The sequence below is a fragment of the Psittacula echo genome (genome assembly GCF_963264785.1).
Source record: "Psittacula echo genome assembly, chromosome: 1".
NCBI classification, from domain to species: Eukaryota; Metazoa; Chordata; class Aves; order Psittaciformes; family Psittacidae; genus Psittacula; species Psittacula echo.
Window position 1 is genome coordinate 54,040,557 of NC_137735.1, and position 13,040 is coordinate 54,053,596.

Genomic DNA, 13,040 nt, shown 5'->3' on the forward strand with positions numbered 1-13,040 from the left:
CCCACGGATACTGCAGCTCCAAAGAGAAAAGGGAAGAGTGGCTCTTGAATTCATAGCAGCAGGGATGCAGTGAGAACACGAAGGTTTACTTTGGATTACTTTGGTGACACTCGGAAGAGCCCAGTTAATACATTAAAACATGCCGTTGTGCAAGCTGCTTAAGAAACACACACTGGCTGTGGCTGTGCCTGTCCCCAGTCCTGTAGTTTCAGAGTCCAGGTACTCATTAACCTGTTGGAGTGTTTCAGTGAACAGTGACCAAGGACAATGTGCTGATCATATCGATGACAAAAATTAGCCATGGAGAAGTGTCCTGAGAGGATGCACATTTCTTACCATGTGCAACACCTGCTCCATTTGTGTGATTGCCTGACCCATGGGTTCCATGGACATTCACCAGCACAGGCCCATCACTGCTCCTGCACCAATGTACTTGCCCTCACCTGGCACAACGCCCTGGTGCGAGGGGTTGGGTGGAGCTGAGCACGGTGTGCCTCTGCTGTGCATTCCAAGCCTCATCTACTTTCAAATTATGCCATGTCGTGAGTTGACCCTGGCTGGATGGCAGCTGCCCACCAAAGCTGCTCTATCGCTCCCCTCTGCAGCTGGAGAGGGGAGAGAACGTACGACAAAAGGCTCACGGACTGAGGTAAGGGCAGGGAGATCACTCAGCAGCCAACATTAAGGCCAAAGCAGACTCAACTAAAGAAGTCAGTCTAATTTACTACCAATCAAATCAGAGCAGGATAACGGAGAAATAAAACCAAATCTTAAAATCACCTTCCCCCCACCCATCCCTCCTTCCCAGGCTTCACTTCACTCCCCAGTTCTCTACCTCCTCTGCCTTACCAAGACTCAGGGGGACAGGGAATGGGGACTGTGGTCAGTTCACCACATGTTGTCTCTGTTGATCCTTCTGTCATGGTTTAAGCCCTGGCTGTAAATTAGAACCACGCAGTCTACTTCCCCTCCAACCCCCTAGAGGGATGGGGAGGAGAATTGAAAGAATGTAACTCCCACGGGTTGAGATAAAAACAGTCCAGTAACTAAGGTATAACACAAATCACTACTGCTGCCACCAATAATAATAATGATAAGAGAAATAACAAGGGAAGAGAATACGATACTGCCCGTCGGAAAAGAGCCCGACAGAAAAGAGGACGTGCCCTTCCGGGTAGCTCCCAGTTACATCCTGGGCATGACGTGCTGTGGTATGGAATACCTCTTTGGCTAGTTTGGGTCAGGTGTCCTGTCCCTGCTTGCTCCCGGCTTCTCCTCCTCCCTGGCAGAGCATGAGACTCACAAAGTCCTTGGTCAGGGTAAACATCGGTGTTATCAGCTCTGTTCCCAGGCAGAAAGTCAAAAACACAGTGCTGCAACAGCTACCAAGAAGGAGAAAAACTGACTGCTACTGCTGAACCCAGGACAGTATCCACCCCTTATTCCATACCATTCACGTCATGCTCAGATCCCACATTTTCCATATACCCTCACTCTCATCTCAGTGCACTGTTATCTTAGTGCACGGACCAATTCCTATAAAGCTACTGAGTCCATTCGGTCCATGATGTTGGGCTCCATCTCTTATAACAGTCTTTCAGGGCAGGAGAGGCTGTGTGCAGTGTTGGATCGTTGCCTGCTGATGCTGATCGTTCCTTTACTGTAGAACTCGTCCAGTTCTATCAAAGTTCATTCTCTGTTGGGATGATGGTCGGAGGGAAGTCAGGGCCAGTTGCTGGTGCCCTGCTGACTTCTAGTTGATGGGCTATAGCAGGCAACAGCATACAATTGAGTTCATTGTCTGTTTTCCCCTAAAATCAAATCCCCTTGAGGTACGCATCGTACTTCCCCATCTTCCCGCATTACCCACTAAGTATATCCGGGTCCCTGAGCAAAAGCAATCCCACGAGTGAGTTTGCCTTTACCTGAAGCAGGAATAACCCAGACTGTCTTCCCCAGCAAATTCTTCATGTGCACCACAGGAACTTTGTCCCCCTCTACAATATGTAAAAGTTCTGACTGGGCTGGGCCAGCCCTGTTGGCAGATCCTCTGGTGTTGACCAACCAGGTGGCCTTTGGTAAGTGTGTATCCCAATGCTTGAAAGTTCCCCCACCCATTGCTCTCAGTGTAGTTTTTAACAGCCCATTGTACCGTTCGATTTTCCCAGAGGCTGGTGCATGGTAGGGGATGTGATATACCCACTCAATGCCATGCTCTTTGGCCCAAGTGTCTATAAGGTTATTCCGGAAATGAGTCCCACTGTCTGATTCAATTCTTTCTGGGGTGCCATGTCGCCACAAAATCTGGTTCTCAAGGCCCAGGATAGTGTTCCGGGCAGTGGCATGGGGCACAGCGTATGTTTCCAGCCATCCGGTGGTTGCTTCCACCATGGTAAGCACATGGCGCTTGCCTTGGCGGGTTGGTGGGAGTGTGATATAATCAATCTGCCAGGCCTCCCCATATTTATACTTCAGCCATCGTCCTCCATACCAAAGAGGCTTTAACCGTTTGGCTTGTTTAATTGCAGCACATGTTTCACACTCATGAATAACCTGGGCAATAGTGTCCATTGTTAAGTCCACCCCTCGATCACGGGCCCATCTATATGTTGTATCTCTGCCCTGATGGCCTGAAGTGTCATAGGCCCACCGAGCCAAAAATAATTCACATTTACGTTGCCAATCTAAGTCCATCTGAGCCACTTCAATCTTAGCAGCTTTATCCACTTGTTGGTTGTTCTGGTGTTCCTCAGTGGCCCGACTCTTGGGTACATGGGCGTCTACATGGCGTACCTTCACCACCAGGTTCTGCACCCGGGCAGCGATATCTTGCCACAGTGCAGCAGCCCAGATGGGTTTACCTCTGCGTTGCCAGTTGCTCTGCTTCCATTGCTGCAACCACCCCCACAGGGCATTTGCCACCATCCATGAGTCAGTATAGAGATAAAGTACTGGCCACTTTTCTCGTTCAGCAATGTCCAGGGCCAGCTGGATGGCTTTCACCTCGGCAAACTGACTTGATTCACCTTCTCCTTCAGCAGTTTCTGCAACTTGTCATTGAGGACTCCATACGGCTGCCTTCCATCTCCGATGCTTTCGCACAATACGGCAGGACCCATCAGTAAACAAGGCATACTGCCTTTCACTTTCTGATAGTTTATTATATGGTGGGGCCTCTTCAGCACGCATCACCTCCTCCTCTGGTGACATTCCAAAATCTTTGCCCTCTGGCCAGTCCATGATGACTTCTAGAATGCCTGGACGACTGGGATTTCCTATTCAAGCTCGTTGTGTAATTAGTGCAGCCCATTTACTCCATGTCACATCGGTTGCATGATGTGTAGAGGAGACCCTGCCTTTGAACATCCAGCCCAGCACGGGCAACCGGGGTGCCAGGAGGAGCTGTGCTTCAGTGCCAATCACCTCCGAAGCAGCTCGAACCCCTTCATAGGCTGCCAGTATCTCTTTCTCAGTTGGGGTATAGCTGGCCTCAGATCCTTTGTATCCCCAACTCCAAAAGCCGAGGGGTCGACCTCGAGTCTCCCCTGGAGCTTTCTGCCAGAGGCTCCAGGTAGGACCATTCTCCCCGGCTGCCGTGTACAGTACATTTTTTACATCTGGCCCAGCTCGGACTGGTCCAAGGGCTACTGCATGAACTATCTCACGTTTAATTTGCTCAAAGGCTTGTTGTTGCTCAGGGCCCCATTTAAAATCGTTCTTCTTCCGGGTCACATGATAGAGAGGGCTTACAATCGAACTGTAATTTGGGATGTGCATTCTCCAGAACCCCACAGCACCCAAGAAAGCTTGTGTTTCTTTCTTATTAGTTGGTGGAGACATTGCTGTTATTTTGTTGATCACATCTGTAGGGATCTGGCGACATCCATCTTGCCATTTTATTCCCCAAAATTGAATCTCCTGTGCAGGTCCCTTGACCTTACTCCGTTTTATGGCAAAACCAGCTTTCAGCAGGATTTGGATTATTTTCCTCCCTTTCTCAAAGACTTCTTCCGCTGTATCTCCCCACACAATAATGTCATCAATGTATTGCAGGTGTTCTGGAGCTTGCCCCTGTTCCAGTGCATTCTGGATCAGTCCATGGCAGATGGTAGGGCTGTGTTTCCACCCCTGGGGCAGTCGGTTCCAAGTGTACTGGACGCCTCTCCAAGTAAAAGCAAACTGTGGCCTGCACTCTGCTGCCAAAGGAATTGAGAAGAATGCGTTGGCAATATCAATCGTGGCATACCACTTGGCTGCCTTGGACTCCAGTTCATACTGAAGTTCTCGCATGTCCGGTATGGCAGCACTCAATGGTGGTGTGACTTCATTCAGGCCACGATAGTCTACTGTTAGTCTCCACTCTCCGTTAGACTTTCGCACTGGCCATATGGGGCTATTAAAGGGTGAGCGGGTCCTGCTGATCACCCCCTGACTCTCCAGACTATGGATCAGCTTATGGATGGGAATCAGGGAGTCTCGGTTGGTGTGATACTGCTGCCGGTGCACTGTTGTGGTCGCGATTGGCACTTGTTGTTCTTCGACCTTCAGCAACCCCACAACAGAAGGATCCTCTGAGAGACCAGGCAAGGTGGACAGCTGCTCATTTTCCTCAGTCTCCAAAGCAGCAATACCAAAAGCCCATTGGTACCCTTTTGGGTCTTTGAAGTACCCTCTCCTGAGGTAATCTATGCCGAGGATGCATGGAGCCTCTGGACCAGTCACAATGGGGTGCTTTTGCCATTTCCTCCCAGTCAGGCTGATCTCAGCCTCCAGTACAGTCAACTCTTGAGATCCTCCTGTCACTCTAGAGATATAGATGGGTTCCACCCCTTGACAGCTTGACGGCATCAGGGTACACTGTGCACCGGTATCTACAAGAGCTTTATACTTCTGTGGGACTGATGTGCCAGGCCATCTGACCCACACAGTTCAGTAAATCCGATTGTCCCCTACCTCCACCTGGCTGGAGGCAGGGTCCCTCTAACAGTCATCACAACGTTGGACACCTAAGTCGTGTTGAAAGGGATTATTCTTCGTTATCACAGGAGCTGGAGTAAAATCAGCTCTTCCACTCCATCTGGGAACCTGCTCACCAGAGACTGAAGCCGCAGCTCTCATGGAATGATTAGTCTTGACCCTTGTTCCTATTTTCAATTCATGCACCCGTTCCTCCAAAGCTGAAGTAGGTTTTCCATCCCACTTCGTCATGTCTTCTCCATGATCCCGCAGGTAAAACCATAGGGTGGCCCGTGGTGTTCGCCTTCTTTATCTTCTGTCTCGAACAATAGGACGTCTTTTGTTAACAGCTGAGACCTGTGTTGGTACACGTGAGGAGCTGGATAAATCAGATAGATCGTCCCTCAATTGTTTGACATCCTGGGACAGTTTTTCCACAGCTGAGATGATGGAAGGGGTGAGATTGTCTTCAAACTCTCGGAGTTTGTGAATCATTTCATCCACTGTTGGTGTTACTATGTCATTCCAGGTTACCGTTGCCAATGAATGGGCATATGATGACGGTGCATTCCGTGTAAGTTTTTGCCACATGGGTCGTGTACATTCGACTTCATCTGGGTCTATGGGTATATCTCCGTTATTCGGTTTGATGTGATAGATCATCTCTATGATGGCTGATTCCCTCAGAGACTGGATGCCTTTGTCTAAAGTAGTCCACTTGGCCGAACGACTCATAACATCGTCCTTGTATGGAAACCTTTCTTTCACAGCTGCCATGAGCCGCCTCCAAAGACTGAGGGACTTTTTCTCCCTTGCAATTGCTTTGTCAATTCCCCCTTCTCTAGCAAGTGATCCCAGCTGCTTGGCTTCCGTACCTCCTAGTTCACACAGTATCACACAGTATGTTAGAGATTGGAAGGGACCTCAAAAGATCATCTAGTCCAATCCCCCTGCCAGAGCAGGAACACCTAGATGAGGTTACACAGGAATGTGTCCAGGCGGGTTTTGAATGTCTCCAGGTGGGTTTTGAATGTCTCCAGAGGAGACTCCACAACCTCCCTGGGCAGCCTGTTCCAGTGTTCTGTCACCCTCACTGAGAAGAAGTTTCTTCTCAAGTTTAAGTGGAACCTCTTGTGTTCCAGTTTATACCCATTACCCCTTGTCCTATCATTGTTTGCCACTGAGAAGAGCCTGGCTCCATCCTCGTGACACTCCCCCTTTATATATTTATATACACTAATAAGGTCCCCCCGCAGTCTCCTCTTCTCCAAACTATAGAGACCCAGCTCCCTCAGCCTTTCCTCATAAAGGAGATGCTCCACTCCCTTAATCATCTTAGTTGCCCTGCGCTGGACTCTCTCCAGCAGGTCCCTGTCCTTCTTGAACTGAGGGGCCCAGAACTGGACACAATATTCCAGGTGCGGTCTCACCAAGGCAGAGTAGAGGGGGAGGAGGACCTCCCTCGACCTACTGACCACCCCCCTTCTAATACACCCCAGGATGCCATTGGCCTTCTTGGCCACAAGGGCACAGTGTTGGCTCATGGTCATCCTGCTGTCCACTAGGACTCCCAGGTCCCTCTCCCCTACACTACTCTCTAACAGGTCGTTCCCCAACCTATACTGGAACCTGGGGTTGTTCCTGCCCAGATGCAGGACTCTACACTTTCCCTTGTTATATTTCATCAAGTTTCTCCCTGCCCAACTCTCCAGCCTGTCCAGGTCTCACTGGATGGCAGCACAGCCTTCTGGCGTGTCAGCCACTCCTCCCAGCTTGGTGTCATCAGCAAACTTGCTGACAGTACACTCAATTCCCTCATCTAAATCATTGATGAATATATTAAATAATACTGGTCCCAATACTGACCCTTGAGGCACTCCACTAGATACAGGCCTCCAACTAGACTCCGCCCCATAGACTACAACTCTCTGGCTTCTCTCCTTCAGCCAGTTCACAGTCCACCTCACTACCTGATCATCCAGGCCACACTTCCTCAATTTAGCTATGAGGATGCTGTGGGAGACTGTGTCAAATGCTTTGCTGAAGTCAAGGTAGACCACGTCCACCGCTCTGCCATCATCCATCCACAATGTTATTTCCTCATAAAAGGCTATGAGGTTGGTCAAGCATGACTTCCCCTTGGTAAAGCCATGTTGACTGCCCCTCATAACCCTCTTATCCTTGACATGCCTTAAGATGGCATCAAGGATAAGGTGTTCCATCACTTTCCCAGGGATGGAGGTGAGGCTGACCGGTCTATAGTTACCCGGGTCCTCCTTCTTGCCCTTTTTGAAGACTGGAGTGACATTTGCTTTCCTCCAGTCCTCAGGCACCTCTCCCGTTTCCCAAGACTTGGTAAAGATGATGGAGAGTGGTCTAGAAATGACTTCTGTCAGTTCCCTCAGCACCCGCGGGTGCATCCCATCTGGATCCATGGGTTTATGGATGTCCAGATTGCTCAGCTGGTCTCTAACCCATTCCTCATCGACTAAGGCAAACTGCTCCAGTGACCTGGCTTCATCTGAGGTCTCAGGAGTACAGGGCTCTTCAGGACTGCCTCCGGCAGAGTAGACAGAGACAAAGAAGGCATTCAATAACTCTGCCATCTCTGTATCTTCTGTCACCAGGGCACCCACCCCGTTCACCAGTGGGCCTACCTTGCCTCTGGTGTTAGTTTTATCAGCTATGTATTTGAAAAAGCTCTTTCTGCTGTCCTTGACCCCTCTTGCCAGATTTAATTCTAAGGAGGCCTTAGCCATCCTAGCTGCCTTCCTACATCCTCTAGCAGCAGCCTTATATTCTTCCCAAGTGGCCAGCCCCTCCTTCCATGACCTGTAAACTCTCCTCTTCCACTTGAATATACCCAGCAGTTCCTTATTTAGCCATGCAGGTCTCTTGGCCCTCTTCCTTGACTTCCTACGTGTCGGGATGCTCTGCTCTTGAGCTCAGAATAAGCAATCCTTGAATGCCAACCAACTATCTTGGGCCCCTTTACCTTCAAGCAGCCTTGCCCATGGGATTTCCTCTAGCAATTGCTTGAAAAGGCCAAAGTTTGCCCTGCTAAAGTCCAGGGTTGCAATTCTACTTGCTATTGTACTGGCCCTACCACACAAGATCCTGAATTCCACCATCTCGTGGTCGCTGCAACCAAGGCAGCCCTCAACCTTTACTGCTTCGACCAGACCCTCCTTGTTAGTGAGGATGAGATCCAGCAGCGCTCCTCTCCTGGTTGGCTGATCCACCATTTGCATGAGGAAGTTATCATCCATACACTGGAGGAACCTCCTGGACTGTGGCTGGGTTGCTGTGTAGTCCTTCCAGCAAACATCAGGGAAGTTAAAATCCCCCACGACGACCAGGGCCTGTGACTGTGAGGCCGCTCTCAGCTGCCTGTAGAAGGCCTCGTCAACTTCCTCACCCTGATCTGGTGGCCTGTAACAGACACCCACAACAGTATCGCCCCTGCCAGCCTGCCCCTTAATTCTCACCCACAGCCTCTCAACTCGCTCGTCCCCTGTCCCTGGACAGAGCTCAGTACATTGCAGCTGCTCTCGCACATAAAGAGCAACCCCACCACCCCGCCTGGCTGGCCTGTCTTTCCTGAAAAGGACATAGCCCTCCATGAGTATATTCCAGTTATGTGAGCTGTCCCACCACGTCTCTGTAATTGCCACCAGATCATAATTTCCTGACTTAACACAGGTCTCCAACTCCTCCTGCTTATTTCCCATGCTGCACGCATTGGTGTATAGGCATTTCAAGGAGGGAGCTGAGCTCACCGATTCCACCCTAGGATTATAGGAGGCCTCCCAGTCTTCATCAATCCTAGAGTGCTGCCCCACTGGGGCAAGCCCAGTTACAACCCCATCCCCCTTTGAATCTAGTTTAAAGCTCTCCAAATGAGCCCTGCTAATTCATGCCCCAGCATCCTTTTGCCTCGGTGAGATAAACCTTTCCCACGTGCCATCATTCGGACTGGAGCCTTATAAAACCAGCTGTTATCAAAGAACCCAAAGCCCTGCCTGAAGCACCAGTCTCGTAGCCAATTGTTTACGGACTGAATTTTCCCATTCAATCCCACATCATCACTGGAAGATGGAAGAACTGAGGAGAAGATCACTTGAGCCCCAGACTCTTTCACCATCCGCCCCAAGGCCCTGTAGTCTTTCTTCATCCCCCTCAGACTGCGGGAAGCAGCTTCCCCCCCACCTGTCTGGAAGACCAGCAGCGGGTAGTAGTCTGTTGGGTGCTCCAGGCTGGGGAGCGCCCTGGTGATATCCCTGATCCGGGCTCCAGGCAGACTACACACTTCCCTATGATGAGGGTCAACTCTGCATATCGGGCCCTCTGTTCCTCTCAGAAAGGAATCGCTTACGACAATGACCTTTCTTTCTTTCTTATCAGAGGCAGTCCTGAGGTGCGAAGTCGACCGCCTTTTCCTATGTGACCTTGTAGTCTGGCCTTGCACCACATCCTCACCTACCTCTCCATCAAGATCCAGGGCCTCAAACCTATTACAGAGGGGCACCTGGGGAAGCAAGGCAGGAAGGGAGGAGGGTTGCCCACGGTTCCGAACTGGAACTTGCTTCCAGCCCTCATCGTCTTTTTGGTCCCCTACCTCTGCGTGACAGCTACAGGGCAGGGGCTGTCTCGGGCCATCCCCCTCTGTCTGAGAGGACAGGGGGTCCATCCCCTTTTGGGGGGTATCTCCCTGGAACCGTTCCTGCTGGCACGCCAGGGAGTTACTCCACCAGTCGATCTCCCTGTCACACTCCCTGATGGTCCTCAGCGTCTCGACCTCCTCCTTAAGTTCTGCCACCAAGCTAAGCAGATCTTCTACCTGCTCACACCTCACACAGGTGGAATGCTGGCCTCCCTCCCTCGGCAGCAGCAGGCTCTGGCACTCCCTGCAGCCAGAGACCTGAACAGCCACGGTTTGGGGCAGGGTCTCTGTCTGAGTTGCTACAGTCTCCTTACTGCAAGCTCTCCTTCTGGAGGCGACCATATTGGTCAGCAGTCTGGGACACCAGCAACAGGGTCCACAACACGACCTGCTTGTTCCTCCCTGCGCCTGGTGGGCAGTCGCTGCCCTCTCAGAGGCTCTTTCAAGGCAAGGGGCAGGGGTGCTGTCGCCGTTACTGTGGGAACGCCCCCTGCCACGTCAGCCGCTCTCTCGCAAGGGCTGCTGGGGCTTCGGGGATCGGGAGATGTCGGGAATCGCGATGTCTCTGCGCTGTCCCCTCTGATTTTCCTAATCTCTGCTGAACCTCGTGGTCTCTGAAGCGTGCCGGCTCCGGCTCTAGCTGGGCTAGCTCCGATCAGCTGACTGACTGCAAGTTCGTGACCATCGGCCCCATTGTCCCAGCATCGGAGCAACCAGGTGATGATGTGCTCCCCTGGTTGACGGGTAAAATCTTTTCGCATATTCCGTAGCTCGGTTGAGGTCCGAGGTCGAGAAGTCACCTCTTCTTCTTCTTCGTCATGGGATGATGACTCCTGATCAGATGGTGGCCCGGGTGGTGAATACATTGTTTCTTCATCTTGCTTCACCCTTCTTGCCTCTTTTTTGCTTTTTCTCTTGCGTACAGGGGCAATCAATATTGGTACGAATTGGTCCTCTGGTTTAGCTGCAGTCACTATCACTGTGGTTTGAGTAGCAACAGTACTTGTCGCTGGGGGTGGTGTAGCTGCTGTGCTTGAAGCTGGGGTAGCTTCGCTGTCTGGTGCAGTCGAAGTTTGAGTAGCGGCTGTACTTGTCGCTGGCGGTGGTGTAGCTGCTGTGCTCGGAGCTGGAGTAGCTGCGCTGTCTGTTGCTTCGCCCTCAGATCCAGGGACATTTTTTAGCTCTTGAAGGTGCCGGATAGTGTTGAACAAGGCCCGGTAAGCATAGGCCAAGCCCCAGCACGTTGACATGATTTGTCCCTCTCTGGTATGACCAGGATGACAGCACACCTCATTTAAGTGTTTTACTAAATCTTCTGGATTTTGCACTTGTTCGGTGGTGAAATTCCAAAGCACTGGAGGGGCCCACTGACCTAGATACTTGCCCATACTATCCCACACACCCTGCCACTCATGGCTGTCCAGCCTCGGGGAAAATCTCTCGGTCCCCCTATATTGTCGTCTAACCCCAGACAAGACCCAAACCCAACCCTGCTTAACTCTTGAGATCAGACGTAATGGTTGTGGACAAAACACACTCTGTATGCGTGCCAACATGGTCCCTATCACAATCAGCAAACAGGTCTCAACAATATTAAAAGGCCATTCAAAAACTTCAAAACTCTCAAACGATGCTGTAAATGGTCTGGGAGGGGCACTGGGAGGGTAAAAGAATGTCTCCTTCATAGGTTGACCACCCAGGAAGGAGAAAAAAGATGTATAGTTGCTAAGCATTTGTATTATATACTTCCCAAAGTATAAAGGTGGTGACCACACTGGGAACATAAGCCAGATCAGTTTCATGATCAATTTTTCTATTGTATTACAAGTCATTACCATAAAATACAATGAGACAATAACCTTAGCCCAAGCCCCACACTTGAAAAACACTAACACAGCAAAAAGTGGCTCTAAGTAAGCTACAGCATATTGAGACTGTGAGATCAAAAACAAGAACTTTGAGAGCCAATAAATCAGCATTGTGACGAGTGACTATTAATCCAAAACACTGAATGCTTATCACAAATACGATTAGACACACTCCGGTCAGATCTGTCGTTATCTCAACCCTTCGGGCCCCACGTTGGGCGCCAAAAAAGAACTGTCGTGGTTTAAGCCCCGGCGGTAAATTAGAACCATGCAGTCTACTTCCCCCCTAACCCCCCAGAGGGATGGGGAGGAGAATTGAAAGAATGTAACTCCCACGGGTTGAGATAAAAACAGTCCAGTAACTAAGGTATAACACAAATCACTACTGCTGCCACCAATAATAATAATGATAAGAGAAATAACAAGGGAAGAGAATACGATACTGCCCGTCGGAAAAGAGCCCGACAGAAAAGAGGACGTGCCCTTCCGGGCAGCTCCCAGTTACATCCCCCGGCATGACGTGCTGTGGTACGGAATACCTCTTTGGCTAGTTTGGGTCAGGTGTCCTGTCCCTGCTTGCTCCCGGCTTCCCCTCCTCCCTGGCAGAGCATGAGACTCACAAAGTCCTTGGTCAGTCTAAACATCAGTGTTATCAGCTCTGTTCCCAGGCAGAAAGTCAAAAACACAGTGCTGCAACAGCTACTAAGAAGGAGAAAAACTGACTGCTATTGCTGAACCCAGGACACCTTCCTTCTCAGGGGGAACACTCCTCACATTCTTTTCCTGCTCCACCGTGGGGTCCCTCTCATCAGAGACAGGCCTCCCTTCCGATGGGATGCAGTTCCTCATGAACTGCTCCAGTGTGGGTCCCTTCCATGGGGCACAATCCTTCAGGAACAGACTGCTCCAGCGTGGGTCTGTTCCATGGGGTGCAATCCTTCAGAACAGACTGCTCCAGTGTGGGTCTGTTCCATGGGGTGCAATCCTTCAGAACAGACTGCTCCAGCGTGGGTCTGTTCCATGGGGTGCAATCCTTCAGGAACAGACTGCTCCAGCGTGGGTCCTCCACAGGGTCACAAGTCCTGCAGCAGATCAGCTCCAGCTGGGCTCCTCTCTCCACAGGGCCACAGGTCCTGCCAGGAGCCTGCTCCAGCACAGGCTTCCCAGCAGTCACTGTCTCCTTTAGGCATCCCCCTGCCCTGGCATGGGGTCCTCCCCGGGCTGCAGGTGCGTATCTGCTCCACCATGGACCTCCATGGGCTGCAGGGAAACCTCTGCTCCAGCACCTAGTGTACCTTCCCCTCCTTCTGCACTGACCTTGCTATCTGCAGAGCTGTTTTGCTCATATATTCTCAATCCTTTCTCTGGCTGCATCTGCTCTTGTGCAGTAACTTTTTCCCCTTCTGAAATATGTTATCCCAGAGGTGTTACCACTCTCGCTGGGGGGCTCAGCCTGGGCCAGCGGTGGGTCCTTCTTGGATCCGGCTGGCATTGGCTCTACCGGACATGAGACAGCTTCTGGCAGCTTCTTACAGAAACCGCCCCTGTGGCTC